At 40.9% G+C, this 19184-nt stretch overlaps 1 protein-coding gene across 24 annotated transcripts in view; it reads right to left on the reverse strand.

Moving 5' to 3' along the window:
• AP2B1 (adaptor related protein complex 2 subunit beta 1) overlaps positions 1 to 19184 on the reverse strand; it is a 109512-nt gene that overhangs the window by 16698 nt on the left and 73630 nt on the right. The gene's annotated exons all lie outside the window — the stretch shown is intronic.

The raw sequence follows: 19184 nt of genomic DNA on the forward strand, positions 1-19184 counted from the left end.
AGGAAGGGAAAATTAGGACATCATAAGAAGGCAGGTAGGAGGGAAAGAACAGTTACTGCCTAGAAATATATCATCCAATTTCCTTCCTCTTTTAGGCAGTGCAGAAAACCCCAAATCAAGACACACCAGCCCATATACTGGAAAGCATGTCCCTACCTACTCCACTGTCAGAGCACCATCGACAACCTGCAACTGTGCCTCACTCCAGGAGGGATGAATTCAAGGCATAAATTCTATGCCTGTAATAATCTACTCAGTTATTTTAGTAGTTGCTCTTGCTATCACTAAGTACCTGTATTAACAGGTATTTCTAATCCTCATTATAACTCATTATATCCTCATTATAACTATCTCAAACAAAGCAGTAACTGGTACTCCTCTCTCATATTCCTGATGAGGAACTCAAAGATTAAGTAACATTCAGGGCCACATTGTAAGCACACAGAAAAACCAGGATTCAAATGCAAATGTGACTCTACACTTTTGATTTTTCTCTCTCCACAATAACTGGTGTCATAATGCCCTTACCTTTTTTTCTGACATGAGTTTTAAAGTGCTTTCTTACTTCCTAAGTCATATGGCTAGAAAAGTTTGGGTCAAACACTCGTAAATTTGATGACTCTAAGGAAAAGCCTTTGAGTGAATGAAGAAATGAGTTTTCTTCTCCCAACACAAACTTCTGGATGTGCACAGGGGGTGACTCTACTGTGGCCTGCTCAGTCCAGAGGAAGCTGTTTATATATATTTTAAAAAGCTACAATATGTATAATACTTGTGTTTAGGGGCTATATTGTTGGTGTCTCCATTCAGAAACAGACTATGCTGGGGCAGATTATAAGAAGCAAATATGTATGAGGGGAGACACAGGAGAAAAACTGCTTGAAACCATGCTTCCCACTGGTTTCTGTCACTTGTGACTTTCCTATCTATGCTCTTGGTGCCACAGAAAAAATATTTCTCTGGGTGAGTTTTACAATCAGTTCAGTTCAGTTCAGTCACTCAGTCGTGTCTGACTCTTTGCAACCCCGTGAATTGCAGCACGCCGGGCCTCCCTGTCCATCACCAACTCCTGGAGTTCACTCAAACTCACGTCCATCGAGTTGGTGATGCCATCCAGCCATCTCATCCTCTGTCGTCCCCTTCTCCTCCTGCCCCCAGTCCCTCCCAGCATCAGAGTCTTTTCCAATGAGTCAACTCTTCGCATGAGGTGGCCAAAGTACTGGAGTTTCAGCTTTAGCATCATTCCTTCCAGAGAAATCCCAGGGCTGATCTCCTTCAGAATGGACTGGTTGGATCTCCTTGCAGTCCAAGGGACTCTCAAGAGTCTTCTCCAACACCACAGTTCAAAAGCATCAATTCTTTGGCATTCAGCCTTCTTCATAGTCCAACTCTCACATCCATACATGACCACTGGAAAAACCATAGCCTTGACTAGACAGACCTTTGTTGGCAAAGTAATGTCTTTGCTTTTCAATATGCTATCTAGGTTGGTCATAACTTTCCTTCCAAGGAGTAAGCGTCTTTTAATTTCATGGCTGCAATCACCATCTGCAGTGATTTTCGAGCCCCCCAAAATAAAGTCTGCCACTGTTTCCCCATCTATTTCCCATGAAGTGATGGGACCAGATGCCATGATCTTAGTTTCCTGAATGTTTAGCTTTAAGCCAAGTTTTTCACTCTCCTCTTTCACTTTCATCAAGAGGCTTTTTACTTCTTCTTCGCTTTCTGCCATAGGGGTGGTGTCATCTGCATATCTGAGGTTATTGATATTTCTCCTGGCAATCTTGATTCCAGCTTGTGCTTCTTCCAGCCCACCGTTTCTCATGATGTACTCTGCATATAAGTTAAATAAGCAGGGTGACAATATATACGGCAATATAGCCTTGCCGTACTCCTTTTCCTATTTGGAACCAGTCTGCAGAAACCATGACTATTTCTCTTAAAAAAAAAAAAGAAGGTAAAAAGTGCTTATTTAGCACCACCATTCTCCTCCCACCTTCTTGGGGACAAATGTCTACACTTTTCAGCTCATCTTCTCCACCTTAAACAGTAACTTTATTTCATCCTTCATAATTTGGTTCGGGTTTCTACTCCTTCCCAGAAGAATTCATCAAGTTACTTTCCTTGAAACTTGGGCATTGAAACTTTCAGTTAAAAACCCCTAGGAGTTTCTAATCTCTATCACGTAATCTGATGCCCAAAATGCTGAGACAGCAGGAGTCCCCCAAAACTTGAGTCTGGTGAATGCAAGCAGAGTAACCGCAGGAAAGAGGGACCTTAGGCATTCTTTAAGATGTACTAGAGCATCACTTCAAAAGATTATACCAGCTGCAGGTCTCCAGGAAACAGATATTTTCTAATTCATCTGGTACTCAGCAGTTAAGAGAAGGGGAACTCTTTATTGCAAATAAGGGAACCAAGAACACCTTGAGGGAGTGCCAGGCTCTGAAAAGGGCATTCAGAAGTGAAAACTGGAGGAGGTACAAGTGGGCTCATGTGGGTTATACGTCCTCCAGGAGATAATATCAATGATTCTTAACCAGAGACTTATATTAGAATCATCTGGAGAGATTTTTCAAAACAGAATCTTTGACTCCATCCTGTATTTAAAAAACAAACTAATTCCTAAATCTGGGATCTGGCACACCTATTTTTTGAAAAAGTTTCTAAGAAGATCAACCAGACAAGTAATTAACTTAGAACAATGTTACCTAGAAGTCCGCTTGGGCTTATAAATAGCCTGTGCTTTTCAGGGAATCCTTAAACCAACTGGAGCCCTTTAACCATGGAAAAGATGTGAAAAGCTCTTCTAGGTCAATTTGACAAACACATGAAAGTCAAGGACCTTCTTTTTATAAGTTGTACATGCAATGTTTCCACCCAAACTTTAGGGGTTTCAGGAGACCCTAAAGCCTATCCCTGGGTTTCTGCTCTAGATAAATTCTCTGAGAAGCTGGCACACCCAAATTGGTGGCAGCAGACACAGTGGTTCTGAACATGGACGCAGGGACCAGACCAGACCACCTGACCTTGCTGACTGCTCCTTATTAGCTGTGTGACCTGAGGCAGGAGCACTCAGCTCAGTCTCTTGCCTGAAGAACAGAGGTAACCACAGCACTAAACGCATGGGGTCGTTAGGAGGCAAGTTAATATTTGCAGAGCACTTAGAACGGTGCCTGAATTAGAGTTAAGTACTGTGAACAAATGTTTCCTAAAGAAAAGTTCCGTTTTCTTTCACCATTTTCTGCTGTACACTTTACTCATAATTAAGGATAACCACATTAGACTTACCTGAAATCTTACAAATGCTCAAATGTAGTATTTACAACTATGCTAATGAGAGATATCAGGGGAGATTTTTAAAGAAAGGCTTACTGGGAAACTGTTAGTTTAATGACTCTTCTTGCGACTGTGCTCCTGGTCAAACGTCATCTCCTTATAGGATCAACTGCACAGAGAGCACTCCTTGGAAGAAGTGGTTCATCTCTATTACATTAGCTCTTCAAAATCTGCATTTTGCTGCTCTAACTTTTACTCTTTTGTAGAGTAAAATGTAGCCTGTAAAATGCAGGCTAGAACTGCATTTATTTCAAATGTATATGGTTCTCTTGGATGTGGCCCCTGCCTATCTCTCTAGTCCATTTCCTTAACGTCAAGCATATCAAAATAACTTCCTGCTCTCCAAACACGAATGTTGTTCTTTCTGCTTAATATGTTCTTTTCCTAAAGCTTCATCTGTCTGGAAAATATCTATTTAACCTGAAGATTTAGTTCAAGCTTGACAAGGATTTCTCAGGAAGGTTCTAACTCCTCTCCATTGCACCCACACCATGCACTTCCACTGTAGCATAAGCAAGCATTTATCTATGCCTCACCCAAAACACAATGGTCTCTCACTCATGCAGGGGCTCTCATCTTCACTCACATCCCAGTGACTCAATAAACATTTGTTCCCTTTCATTAAAGGGAAGAAGGTGAGCAAATGGAATGAAACACTGGTTTCTCAACCTTTTTTTTTTTTAAACCTCCCTATCACTCATAGGCAAACATACTTTCACCACTCACACGGCTCATTAGGCATAGGGATATACGACAGGGCAAGGGTGGGGCAACAGGACAACACATGGGCTCACCTGGTTTCAAGTCACTGAACTGAAACAGCATCTAGATGTGGGGGAAGAGTAACACAGGTGGTAGATCACAACCCAAAGAATACGAGAGTCTCTAAGAATATGCCAGTAACTCTTCGGGAGTCCAGGCCAAAAAAAGAATCAAGGAAAACACAGTATGAAGCCAGTTCAATTTTAACCCAGATGGCAGCTACTCTGAAATAGAACTGAGTAAACCTTATAGTATGATATTGATTGCTTCAGAGGGAGAAAAGAGAGTTCTTGGTTTTCTTACTTTGAAATTCACTATCCCAACAGGTACAGAGCAGAAAGACATAATCCAGACAAGCTGAAGAAGTACCTTCTTAGAGCTTTCACAGTGATGTCTAGCCTGCCTATGGCAAATCAATTATCACATACATATCCAACTGCCTACTTAGTATCTTCACCTGGATAACTAACAGATACCTCAAAATGAACATGTCCAAAACCAAATTCTTGATCTCCTCTCCTCATCCCTAAATGGAACCTCCTGCTGACTTTTCAAACCCAGTAAACGAAAAATACTGCCAAGCTTTCTATGGTGTCTCTGCTTCTGCACTCGTCTTCTCCACCTTCAACATCTAACTTCCCAGCCTCGTCTCAACATAGCATCAGAGTGATCTTAAAATGCAGGTCAGTTCATAGATATCTCCGGGTCTGAGCCTCCAATGATTTCCCAAAGTTATAAATGCCTATGGTCAGATGCCTGTTACCTCTCTGCTGTCACATGCTGGGACTCTCACGTCAGCCATGGGAGCCAGCTGCTGTGCCTTGCACACACCAGGCACGCTCCTATCTCATAACCTTTTGTTGTTTCTTCTGTCTGAAATTCTCTCCCACCAGAAATCTGCAAGGTTTATTCTGGCCTCCTTTAGGTCTTTGCTTTAATCAAGCATTATCTTCTTATGTAGGTCTTCCATGACCAATGTATTTGTGAAATCATACCACCCAGTCTCCATCTCCAGGACTCCCTAGCTCAGGCTCTGCTTTTTCTCCTGTTGCTCTTACCTGACACACATTTTTGCTGATTTGTTGGTGCACTGCCTGTCCCTGTGCCACATAACGCACCTCCAGGAAAATGTAAGTTCCACAAGGTAGGGGATTTTTGTCTCTTGTTTACTACTCTATTTTCGTTTCTGAAACAGTGACTGGCATAGAGTAAAGGCTCAGTAAGAACAATGACTGTAAATACATGGCTCTAAGTTCCTGACAGCCACTAGGCTTCGACAAAACATGAAGTTGGACTAAAGTTTCCAAAAGGACAATACTTCTCAAGTTTTTCCCAGTGTACTTCCTTTAACAGAGGAAGAAAGAATGGACATATATACTGGGGTAGAGGTAGGGGTAAGGATCAGGATTAGGGGCACAGTATGAAGTAGCCCATAAGAACAAAATTTCTTTGAACTTCTGTGCTATCCCATAATGAATCCAAGTGTTTTAATATGAAATGTGCTTCTTCACTTATCTTTAAACAAAACTGATGCTCCAGGAGAATACACCATGCGTATTCTTCAGCCTCAAGTACTTCTTAACAAGGTGGTTTTAAACATTGTGGGTCACAACCAATTGGTGGTTCTTAAAATTTGTTTAGTGGGATGTAATTGGCATAAAAAAATATAATAGAAGGGACTTCCCTAGAGGGCCAGTGGTTAAGACTCATGTTTCCACTTCAGGGGACATGAGTTCGATTCCTGGTCGAAGAAATTCTGCACAGTGTGGCCAAATAAGTAATAGAATAGAAAATGTCCTAGTGTATTTCACACTAAGAGTAAGTAATGGCTCCTGAAACTGTTTCAGTTTTATGTACTATATGTGTAAATACACTATGCAAAATGTACCTCTTACGTAATAAGCTGCAGCAAAAAACTATAAAAGCCCTAAACACTTACTCACCATATTATAAAGCAAGCAGTGAGGAACTGGGCTCAGTGAGCTTAGGAACAGGGTGCACACCTCAGTTTCTGCTCTGAGGATGCCTAAAGCAGATCCCAGATGGTACCAAGAACCAAATTACTTAAATCCTGTGTTCCTCTGGTCTGCCACGAGCAACATGGGAACACAACAATATTTACTTGCTTCTCGGGGACATCAATAGGAAGAGCAAAAAGAAATGATTATAAGGCACTTGGAAAACACAAAAGCGGGCTAGAAATGCTTAATAATAATAATGAGTTTTACAAGTTACTTTCAGTGGCTGCTGGGGAAAGAGCAGCCTGTCAGCTTCAGCCTGTAACCAACAATTAGTTCCTCATAGTATAAAAAGCCTGCTGCAGGGGCTGCGGCCCCTTTCTGGCGGCACAGCTGGAGACGAGCAGGCTGAATCCATATTCTAACCTTGTTCCAGTGTGCTCAAAAGTACTATAAAAAGGTACGAGATGAACTCAGTCTGAACTCTGGCAAATGGGGCCTCTATCTACACCTCTCCCCACAGATCACCACAGGAGGCATTGCCACAAGAAAATTCAAGGCAAGCGGTACACAGCTCACCTTTGAGAGTATATCATCTACTCTTCCGTGACGTCACTTGTGACCTTTCCCAGTCTCTGAGGGATTTTTCCCCCCTTTTCTCTTCCTCTCTATTTAGCTTTGAGAAAGATTATCTGCAGGCTGGTCCAACCGAGGACCAGGCAGTGACGCCAACCTTCACCAGTTGTCTGAGGAATGATGATTCAGATGTGTTTTAAGCACCACACTATACAGTCAACAGAGCCTAGAGGAACGGCTCTGAGTGACAGGTTTTTAATGACACTGCCTCCAACTGTGTGATATGTCATCTGAGACTCAAGCAGAAGAGGCTCTCTGTTGGCTGCTGGAGTTAAATCCACTTGCACTGCTGCATTCCCAGTCAATGTGAAAAAATACCTACCATTTTTAGTTTAAATATGGTCTTCCACTTCAAACCCTATTGACCAATAAACTACCTGAGACCTCTCAGAGACATCCTGACAAAACAGGTCTATTTATAATATTTGACAGTGTCTGAACAGGGTTAAAAATATAGCAGGAATAGGTATGCAACTCACCATGTGTGTGTACTAAGTCACTTCACTTGTGATCAACTCTTTGCGACCCTATGGACTGTGGCCCTCCTGGCTCCTCTGCCCATGGGGATTCTCCAGGCAATAATACTGGAGTGCATTGCCATGCCCTTCTCCAGGGGATCTTCCCGACTCAGGGATTGGACCTGCCATCTCCTGAATTGCAGGTGGCTTCTTTACCACTAGTGCCACCATCCACCACAGAAAATATCAATTTACTTTCCTCGAATGCTAATTACATTTTAACTTGAAGAAGCATCTTTAGTTTACTTCCAAGGCTAAGATTCAACCAAGAACCCTCTATTTTTTTTCCCTAGTGCACCCAATAGATCAGATGGATTATTTGGCAGTTGAACAGCCCTCAAAGAGTGCCTGTCTGCTGTTTATGATAGATGAAAGCCATACTTGTTTACTTTCACTGTTAAGAGTATGTGGCCAGTAGAGTCCTTGATAGGGAAAATTTGACAGGTTCACTCGTCCCAATAAAAGCAGTAGCTTCAAAACCCTAATTTCTTGGGCAACAACTTGCACTTCAGCATTTGATATTTCCAAGGCTAACTAATGTCTATCTGTACCTCTTTACAGAATAGAGGCTTTCAGAATAGAAAGGAAAGCTCTGAAGAGATCCCTGGATGATCTCTTAAACTATAAATCTTCTAGTGGTACTCATAAGTACCGGGTTTTAGAATGGTATTGAAATCTAAGAAACAACCTCTTTTAGCGAGTTTTGTTTTTGAAAGGTGCTACTGCTGCTGCTAAGTTGCTTCGGTCGTGTCCGATTCTGTGTGACCCCACAGACGGCATCCCACCAGGCTCCTCTGTCCACGGGACTCTCAGGCAAGAATACTGGAGTGCGTTGCCATTTCCTTCTCCTTTTGAAAGGTGAGAAGAAACCAAAAGCTACTAAAGCTGATGCAGCTCTGCCTCCTCCCGGAGTCCCCATTCTGTCACGTGATCTGCTTCATCTCAGTCTCAGAAACCTCCCACATAGTTTACACCATGAACTGGGGTGTAGGCAGATTAAATCGCCATAACACCAAAGAGAAGATTAAGATGTAAAGAGGTAGTTTAGAAGACTCTCAGATTAAACTGGTAAAAACCGGGCTTCCGTGGTGGCTCAGTGGTAAAGAATCCACCTGCCAATGCAGGAGACGGGTTCTCCTGCATTCCTGGTTCAGAAAGATCCCACATGCCATGGAGCAACTAAGCCACATCTATTGAATCCGAGCTCTAGAGCCTGGGAACTGCAACTCCTAAGCCCACATGCTGCAGCCACTGAAGCCTCTGTGCCCTAGAGCCCGTACTCCAAAGCAAGACACTGCAATGCAAAGCCCGTGCGTGGCGACAAAGAGTAGCCCCTGCTTGCCACAGGCCCGTGCAAAGCAGTGAAGACCCAGTACAGCCGAAAATAAGGAAATAGTATATATTAAAACAAGCCAACAAAAAGCTGTTAAAAACCACTGATTTAGGCAGGAGTAAATGAGAATGATGGTCTCCAAAAGCTGTACACACTAGAAGAACTCCAAAGCACAATAGGGTTAGAACTACTGGAATCAAATTCGGTAATTCTCTGCAACTTAAGTTAGACTCTCAAGTACTGCTTTAAAAAGAAAATGGCATTCCTGTCTCCTTCAAAGCCATTTGGAAAAAAGTAGAAAGGTCACAATTTTCATGAAAGACTGCCTCTGTGGAGGGACTCTTTCAAGAAGCTTCTTTTCGAAGTCCACCTCAAGCCACCACTAAAGCCAGCTGAACTACAGAGTCAGGTTGAACTCAAACCCTTCAACTCTCAAGACAGCCTCCAGTGCCAGCATGTGACACCTCATCCACCCCAAGTGAATTTCAGTTTAGGATTTCCAATCTTTTTACTGCTTACCTCTGAACTGATAAACAACCACACCCATTCCCAAAAGGGCAAACTCTTCTGATAGCACATGCAGAAAAATCTGGAATTGGGAAGTGCTAGACCATTTAAAAATTTTAAATTTAAAATTTTTTTTCCCTTTTAAAGGCAAGAGCTAGACTGTTTTGAGTATTATTTGAGAAGAACTATTTTCTGAAAGCAAAGAATGAACGATGAGATTCATCCATGGGCCAAAGACATCCCTCTCTGCCCTTCCTTTCAAAGTGTGCCTCCTATCACTTTACTGCCATCAGAATTAGGAAACAGATAGGCTTTTTTCTGGTTTCCCAGGAAGAGGTTTGCTCAGCTCCATTTTCTGTCAGATATCTGAATGATTCTGCTTTTCCCTGGGGCTCTGAGACACTTACAGAGCATCCTCGAGTTTCCAAAGTTATTCTGAGAATATTACACAAATAATTTGATGGTATTAGGATAATGGTTTAATAGTTGTAGGGTGACAGTTTGTTTTTATTTTGAAGTGGCACAAAAACATAGGTTAGTAATAGAAAAAGTTCCCTAAACATTAGAAGAGTCATATGTTCTATTATCCTAGTTATCACCAGTCTTGGAAATAAGGTCCATTAATGTGCTGTGATCTTGCCTTTCAAAATATCAGTGAACAGAGGAAAAAAAGCAGTAGCTTCTAGTGTTTGTCTGCCCACTTGAGAGAAAAATGAATTTGTGATTGTAGCCCTTAGATTAAACCAAGGCATGACCCATCCAGGTAAAAAGGTATTAAAGGGGCAGTGGGAAGACTGCAAGGCCACTAAGAAATAAGAGGCAGAGAGTGTGTTTAGGGACACCATTTGCTATGATGAGGAGATGGCCTTGCTAAGTCTGGTTCAAGAACTGGAGGCACCAAATACTTGTAAACACTTTCTTAGATGAAAGCAAAAAGATTCATTCAACAACAAATATTTATTAAACACCCACTGTGTTCCAGGCACTGGGGGATAAGTCAATGAAGGGGAGGAAAAAAAAAAAAACTAAGACAAAAACTGTTGCCCTTTTGAAGTCTGTAATCCTGTCAGGAAGCGTTGAGCTGGGGGGTGAGGGGTGGGAGGGGGAGAGGAGAAAATGAATTAAGTACAATAAACAGTATTTAAAATGAATAAGTGCTCTGGGGGTTGGGGGAGAATAAGGATAAAGGGGATCAAGAACACTGGGAGCAGAGTGAGGTGGCCTCATCACAAAGGTCCTGTTTTACCAAAGGCCTGCAGGAGGCAACGAGTCAAGCAGATAATGGCCACTGGGAGAAGGAGCATCCCACACGTGGGAAAGAGCCACTTCCAAGGCCCTGAAGTGGCAGCATCCGGTCAGTCTGAGGGCCCACGGGAAGCCAGCATGGCCAAGCGGAGTGAGGGAGCAGTAGCGGGTGAAGCCAGCGAGGCGGGGGCAGGTGGAAGACATGGCTGGGGCATACAGGGACTTGGGGCCACTGTCAGGACTTGGCCTTTTCTGCTTGGAAAGAACACCAATGCAAGTTCTTCTACACTAGTGATGCAAACACGTGTCTAACAGGGCACTGGTACAGCAAGAATTAAGCAACCTTACAACTCTGCTAGGACCTGTGGAGAGGGTCACTGGCAGCTGTGTGCCTCACAGGGACCACTGGGTCAAGGGAAAAGGATGCTAAGATACACTGCATCTGTTCCTGCTCTAGATAGCTTCCTCATTATTACTTTTACATGTTGGGCAAAATAAATCAGAAAACTCACAGCAAAGGTAATTTGATCTCTTTTCTGTCAATACAGAACCAACCTGCCATGCTATACTGATCAATGTGGTTACCACCCAGAAATCTTTATCACAAGCCCCAGATGCCCTCCTCCTCTAGCAGTCTTCAACAGAATTACTCTCTACACTTTCAGCTGCCAGAAACAGCCAACAGTTATTTTCAGAGGCCTTTCAGTCTTCCCAACAGGTAAGTTCCCCAAACCCAAGGTCTTACCTTAAACAGGTTCTGCCCAACCTACACAGACTCTAACCCTAAAAGCATGATCTCTTTTAGCCTTTATTAACAGCTCTGTGTACCTTGCTATCATGGGCTGACGTGCCCATGATTGCAGCTGCTGCACTACTGAATACTATTTACCATTAAAAGGCATCATGGTCTGTTTGCTATGTAGGGCTTACTGTTAAAACTTTAAAATTCATTTTGTACATACTGTACTGAACCACAGAATGGTGAAGAAAGGACTAATAAACCATCAGTTCCAGTTATTAGATAGTCCACACCCCAGTCTGGTATGTCATGGGACTGAAGACACAAAGAAAACTCAATAGAAGAATAAACGTCAGTAATGAGAGTGATGAAGATTATTTTAAAATCCTGAGGTGAAACTGATTTAGAATCTAATCTAGGTTCTAGCAAGTTAAAAATCAAGAGGGTTCACAGGTGTGCCTATGCGCTGTCTGCTGTATTATTTAATCTCAGTGTAGACAAAAAGCAGACACAGGTGGCTGTCAGATGACTGGGCACATGGGCAGGCCACTGTGCAGACACGCTATCTCTGGGTAGTTTTACCAGGGAATCAGGTCATATAAAGAAGGGGCAGAAACTATTGTCAGAAACACAACATGAGCTATGGAATGAGCTATGGATTTGAGAAGTTTTGTGCTTTCATATTTGGAGTATCTGCCTTCCCACTCTTTCAGTGGAATGTTGCCACTAAGCCCAAGACCAAATTCACCTCCTTCCAAAAATGATTAAATGATATTTTCCTTTGTCTCCAATGTAACTGAGTCTAACCACATTTACTAGTATCTCCACAGTTGTTTTCCATTAAAATTAGAATAAAACTGACATTTATTTGCAGAACACAAACATAAGTCCTTCCACAAACTTAGGCTCTCCTGAAGTAGAATAAAAGGGAAAATGAATTCAGACTGGGTATATTTTCATTATAGGTCCACCTGACTGATTTTCAGGCCTTGTGAGCCTTGATTCAGAAAGAAACTTACTGTATAAAACCTGATCTCAATACCATGAAACCTATGTATAACCTCACCCTACAAAATTGTGAATAAAAGAAACTTTTCCAATCTCACTGAACGTGATGCCACAAAGTATTAAGAGAGCTAAACACGAATGAGGGCAAGATATGGCTCTCAAGTGGGCTTCAATCCAGTTTAGGAAAATCCCAGGGTGTTTCCTTTAATTCCAACCTATAATGTACCCCAAGGCTTTGTGTAAAAATTACGTGCCACAATGAGAACATAAGGACTAGAAAGAGGTACCTACTTTTTATTCATAATCTGAAGTCCTCTAATGCATAAAGAACTATTTTCCAATCATCTAACTAGAAATTCAAAACTAATTCAATTTTTATCAACTCTTGACTTACTAACATGATATAAAGATGGTTGAAATTTTAATAGATGAAACCCACAAATCACTTCTATTACCCTGCAGAACTATGTGAAATTTAGTATCATGTGGCCAAGCATGGGCTTCTATTACTTGGGTAATCATCTCACAGGCTCTTTTTAATGATGACTAGTTCTCAAGCTTTACGAACTTAATTTAAGAACTGAATTCTGGGTTTTAGGAACAACTGTTTCCTACCACTGAAGCCAGATTTATTATTTGCTAGACCATGTCAGCCTATCAGGATACAGGATTTTTATCTATTGCTTATGTGTGGTTATTCAAGCAGGGCAGCTGCTACTGACAAACATATTCGTAGAAGAGGGTACCAGAAGCCAGTAGTTGAGTTCTGGTTATAAAAGACAAAAGATGTTGTTTACCAGAATCTTGATTATCTTGACATAAAGGATAAGGAGGTTCTCTATAGGGCCAACTGAGTGAAAAAGGAACATTTAGTATATAAGATAGAATACTTCTCAGATGAGATTAAAGGACACATTTATAGTACTGATGTGACATGAAAAATACATCAAAATTGAAATAGCAATCATGAAAAGCAATTTTATCCTTTCTTTTCTTTGGTGGTAAAATATTTTCATCTTTCATAACCATTTCCTACAGGTTGTTAATGGAATATTTCAGATTCTGTCCTGTCTATAGGGGTTATTTTCAGCACTGGATCTGTCTGTGACCTGGGAATCTCTTATAGTTTTCCTAAGATCCACCACTTCAAGGACTCAATGTCTGTTCAAGCAGCATGTGGTCCCATAAAAGCAACCAGAGTGTGCAGTCCTCAGCTGTGGATCCTGGAAGACCAAAAGAGGCTTTAATACTGAACTTGTTTGGCTTGCACAACAGTCAAGAAAAGTCAGTAAATGCCAAGCTGGTTTGCTTCCTTTGATGGAAGCTGCTTAAAAGGTCTTCCGTTTGGAAGCATTTACTGGTTTTTCTGGTACAATAGCTACAGCTGTGGGCCTTCTGAGTGTGAACGGGCATATGTGAGACATGAAATATCAGGGAGAGGCACCATCTGCAACTGATGGTCTCATAGGCTGGGACTGCAATGTGGGAGTAACAAGGGACAGAATTTTCTCAGGGCCATACACTGCCAAAGAAACAAAACAACCCCCCTACCCCTCCAAAAAAAAAAACCCTTTTTGGTTAACAAAGATCTTAAAGACATGAATAAATGGGGTTATAAGATTCTGTCCTTTGCAGCTACCATCCTTAGCATTTCTGCCCTAATCATTCAAACGTTAAATGTATAGGGTTGATGAATACTGCCTTGTTTTAGAAGGGACATTCAAATAAAAAACTGAGACATTATTTCTTTTCTGTAATCAATATCCATCCTCTTATTAAACAACACTTAAGTAGGGTTTAAAGAGGATACAAAGATAAATAATAAAAAACCATATACACTAAAGGATCAATTATTTATCTACAGGTTAACCTCTAACGACAAAGAAATACAGAAGGAAGGAAAGAAGGATTTTTATGAAGGATTTGTCATGAGACTTTCAGGTAAAGATAGCAGACTTCAAATCACATTTAAATTTTCTTTCTCCTGGAAGAATTCAGCCATAATTAAAAGGAAAAAAGAACTAAGGGTATAAGTTCACAACAATGGGAAAGAAAAAAACACAGTAGCAACAAAATCTTGTTAACTGTAAAACAAATGCTGTTAGCAATAACACTGCACAATTCTCTAAGTCTTAGGACTGGTAGCACCTCTGGAATTGTATGGAGGGGAAATGATGGAGGGGACGTTAAAAGAAAGAGGATGAAAAAGCTGAGTCCGAGATCCTCACACCACCCTGAGCTACCTCAGCCCCTCAATAAAACTAAAAGACTGATTCTTTCAGAGGAGATAAGATAGATAGTACTTTGAAGGGAATGCTAGACATGGCTGAGGGGTGGTGGAATAAGCGAATTTATGCATACTGAGTGCTGAGACTCTCCAGTCCTCTTTCCCAGTTTAGCTCCCAGGAGGCTGGTGGAAAGCCTTTAAATTCTAATCAGGAGAGTCAAGAATAATTTTTGGAAGAATTAAGCCAGCTCCCAAAAGAAAGACATGAAAGTACTGACACAGAGGATTCCAGATGCATTCAGTGATGGGGGGGTGGAGGTCCTATCTTGGGTCTTACGGTTTAGAGGGCCATACTCTGATCCTCCTCTGGCCTCTGCAGAACCCTTCTACACAAGAATCCATATGGCCAAAGAGACATGCCCAGGTAGAAAACACAGAATTTCCTAGCTAAAAAGCCTTAACACTGTTTCCAGGTCCTGTCTGAGATACTTCTACTGGTCACTTTTTCTGAGGGTCAGTAAACATATCCTCAGGCCTAAGGGATGGCCAAAGGGTGGAAGTGGAATAGAAGAAGAGAAAGCTGTGAAACACAGTTCTCCAGTTGTACTCCTGAGTGAACAGAGGTGGAATTTTAGCAAAGAACCAAGTGGAAATCCTAGAATTGAAAAGTACAGTATCTGAAATGAAAGTTATACTGGACAGATATACCAGAATGTTGCAGCCTATAAAAGAAGAGTCTGTATACTTGAAGAGAGATCAATAGGAATTACCCATTCTGAAGAACAAAGAATGAAAACAAAAACAACTAAAACCAGCCTTAGGGGTTGAGGGGACAATCTCAAGGGACAATCAAATAGTCACACGTGACAGTGGCGTGTGTATACTCAGTCGTGTCTGACTCTTTGCAAACCCATGGACTGCAGCCTGTCAAACTCCTTGGTCCATGGAATTTTTCAGGCAAGAAATACTGGAGTCGGTTGCCATCTTCCTTCTCCAGGGGATCCTCTGACCCAGGGATCAAACGCACATCTCTACTGCTCCTGCACAGACAGGTAGATTCTTTACCACTTGTGCCACCTTAGAAGTGGAATTCTAAAGGAAGGGAAGTGAGATACTGGGACTGAAAAAAAAACTGAAGAAATAATTTAAAAAAACACAAAAAACAAAAAACAGTCCTAAATTTGGGAGAAGCTATCAATTTACAGATCCAAGTTCAGTGAACCTGTAGCCAGATAAATGTAATGAAAACACCAAGGTACATAACAGTCAAGCCACTGAAAACCAAACATAAAAATGAAGAAGCCCATAGACTGGCACTGCCCAACAGAACTTCCCATAATGACAGAGAGGTTCCACTTCTGCACTGACCAATTCAGTAACCACCAGCCATGTGAACATCTGAATGTGGCTAATGCAGCTGAGGAAATAAAACTTTTTATTTTACTTAATTTCCATTTTGATAGCTGCATGTGGCTAAGGGTTTATTTTATTGAACAGGTTAGTTAAGGAGCCTTATGAGATATCAACCCATCATTAATATGTGCACTTTAGTGATTCAAATAAACAATAATAAAAAAATAAAAACAAAAGTTTAAGACACGGAGATAATCAGAAACTTGAGCACTGACTGGATATCTGATGTTAAGGAATTCTTGTTAATTTTTAATGTGCACAATAGTTGTTGTGGTTATGTTTTTAAAAAGAAACTGTTTTAAAAATATACACTGAAATATTTACAGAGGAAATGATATGCCTAAGATTTGCTTCAAAATAATATGGGGCAGGAATATGCACAGGGAGCAAAGATGAAATGCTACTAACACTGGAGTGATTAATTATTGAAGCTGAGGGATGAGCACACAGGGATTCATTACATGATTGCTTACTTTCGTAGAGTTAAAATTTTTTCATAAAAAGTTTTTTAGAAAATAGAGCAAAAAGAAGGACTTCCCTGGTGGTCCAGTGGTTAACACTCTGCACATCCACTGCAGGGGGTGCAGGTTCAATCCTTGCTCAGGGAACTAAGAGCCTGCATGTCACATGGTTATGGCAAAAAAAAAAAAAAAAAAAAAAAGAGCAGAAGGAGACGGAAAATAGGACAAAAAGCAGAAGATTGGTCCAGGAAGGTCAACATTCAAAGAGCAAGACTTCCAATAAGAGAGACAAAGAAAATGAAAGGAGATCTATAAAAAAGAAAAGTTTCCAGAATTGAAGGATACAAGTTTCCACACTGAAAAAGCACAATAAGGACCTAGAGCAGTGGGTGAAAAAAGACACAAACCAAGGCATTATCGCTGTGAAATTTCAGAAGAGGGAAAACCAAAGGATTCTACAAGCTTTCATTCAGAGACAACACGGCACAGAAAAGGATCAAGAATCAGAATGACTTCAGACTAGGAGGAAAACTATTTCTCGTCTAGAAAGATATATAGAAACCATCATGTAAGTGTGAAGAAAAAACGTTCTAAAACATGTAAGGTCGCTACCTGTTTAAAACTTTACACACCTATCCAATACTTTCGCCACCTGATGTGAAGAACTGACTCACTGAAAAGACCCCGATGCTGGGAAAGACTGAAGGCGGGAGGACAAGGGGACCACAGAGGATCAGAGGATGAGATGGTTGGATGGCATCAACGGCGCACGGGTGATGGACAGGGAGGCCTGGCGTGCTGCAGTCCATGGGGTCGCAAAGAGTCGCACACGACTGCACAGCTGAACTGAACGGGACACCTGTTTTCAGGCAGCTACTGGAGCGTGCTCCTCATCAAAACAAAGCAGCAAATCAAGGAGAGGGAGACACAAGAGGAGACCCGACGTGCAAGACCGATGAGGAGAGTGAGTCCTCGGGGCTATGATGAAGGGGTTCACAGGATGGCAGTTCCAGGTGTGGGAGAAAATCACTCTAGACTAAAGCAGTCAAACGGCTCCCAAAGGAGACTTTAAGAGAGAAGTCGGTAGACTATTCTGAAGAGTTTGATCTCACTGGAATTTGGGAATTAATGACAGTTAACACAAAAAAATTAAGCAAACAAATAGAGACAAGTCTTACTGGGTAAATATCTAATTACTTATAAAAAGTTTTATGGAGAAAAATAATCACACTATATAGTTCAGCTCTGAGGAGTATATATAATCACAGTAACAGGAACAATGAATACTAATTAAAGCAAATCCTAAGACAGTTCTATCAGGAAAATATGAGGATTGGGAATATGTACATAGATGATGGCAGTAAGTGGGAAGAGAAGGCTGGGAACTTGGTTTTTCTTAGCTAACTCTAGAACTAGTTAACTCTAACCTGTATATTCACAGACCTGATAAAATTAAAAGTTGAAAGAAAGGGGTATCAACTGTCTCCCGAAAGTTCACAGCTGGGTGAAAAAGGAGGCCAAGCAAATGTGAGAACTCCACAGCATCCATACAAAGACTGGGATGAACATGTTATGTCACGATTCTATTGTACTTTTGAAGACACTGACTTGAAGAAGCAGTCACTTGCCAGGTGTCAAGTTTGAAGGAGTACACTGGGAAAATGTTTCTAAGCAACTAACACAGATGAAATAGATGCAGTGAAAGGATATCAAAGTCAAAGAAAGCTCTTTTAGACAAAATTCATTTAGACATTTGTTAAGGTTTTTTGTTTTATTTAAATACAGGAGATCAATTCTCTTTTTTTTAAGGAATATAATATGTTAAACTCAAGAGACGCTCGGGGGGGGCGGGACGGGCAAGTTAAACTTTGCTTTGTGTAGTATTTATAAGTTGGATTCTCAAAGGCTTTTGATAACCAACATTATTAGTACAGTAGATTTTCTAGGTTCAAATTTCTTCTAGGTATTTAATGCTCTTTCTAAGGTATAATCCATTTTACATTTTAAGAGAGAATAGTGTCTTTTTTTCAATAATGGTTCAAAAAGACCATAGGTCAGTAAGCAGTTTGATGATATTTTTAATGAAAAGTTTTTGTACTAAATGCTACATTACAGAGGCTAGTTGATTTGTCTGTCCTATATATAGATATCAAATTAGCCAAAACAGCTAAAACTCACATTGCTTCCCAAATTTCATTTCCTAAAACTCTTTTTTTCTTTTCTAATTTTATGGTCTGCAGTACTAGAAAAGCACTAATTTTTCCTGCATGAGCTCTTGAATTTAAACATATATGTTTACAATGTTAATGTCAATCAATCTTTACCTGGCTTTATCTGGATCTTTATGGTCAAAGCCTACTGAAGTTAAGCTCTGACTCTATTCATACTGGGACAAAAGCAGAATAGAAGCTGAAAACTAAGGTAAGCCACCATCTTCAGTTAATCATTAGTTTCAACTTCCACCTGCAGACATTAAATAAAGCTGCTCTGGGGGCGGGGGGGGAAACTTCATCTGTTTTCAAGTTTTTGCTTATCTTCTCCATCGGGCAATGCCAATTAAATCAGAAAATAGCTATAATTATGACATCCTTGAAAGGAAAGAATCCATGGGAAAGCATGGAGAATCAGTAGTTGACTACAGATGGAAAATTTGTGTTTTCTCTAGAGAAGTTGAACTGCTTTAGTACATTCTGCTTAGATAGAAAAATTATAAGTTTTCTGTTAATGTCAGGTTTGTGAAAATGAAAACTTGCTAGTTCTAATGCGAGAGAAGGATTTGGACTAAGATTCAACCTCTTTTATAAGGGTTCCTGGGACTTCCCTGGTGGTCTAGTAGTTAAGACTCTGGGCTTCCAATGCAAGAGACACCAGTTCAATCCTCGGTTGGGGAACTAAGATCCCATGTGCCACGCAGCCAAACAAACAAAAAGAACAACTCATGTGAGGGTTCCCATCTGGGATGTTCATTCTACCTAATGTGAAGTGGAAATGCAAACAGGGAAGTAAACTGACATTTATTCACAGTTCCCTTTTGGTTT

Source organism: Ovis aries, chromosome 11 (genome assembly GCF_016772045.2).
Source record: "Ovis aries strain OAR_USU_Benz2616 breed Rambouillet chromosome 11, ARS-UI_Ramb_v3.0, whole genome shotgun sequence".
In the NCBI taxonomy this organism is placed as follows: Eukaryota; Metazoa; Chordata; class Mammalia; order Artiodactyla; family Bovidae; genus Ovis; species Ovis aries.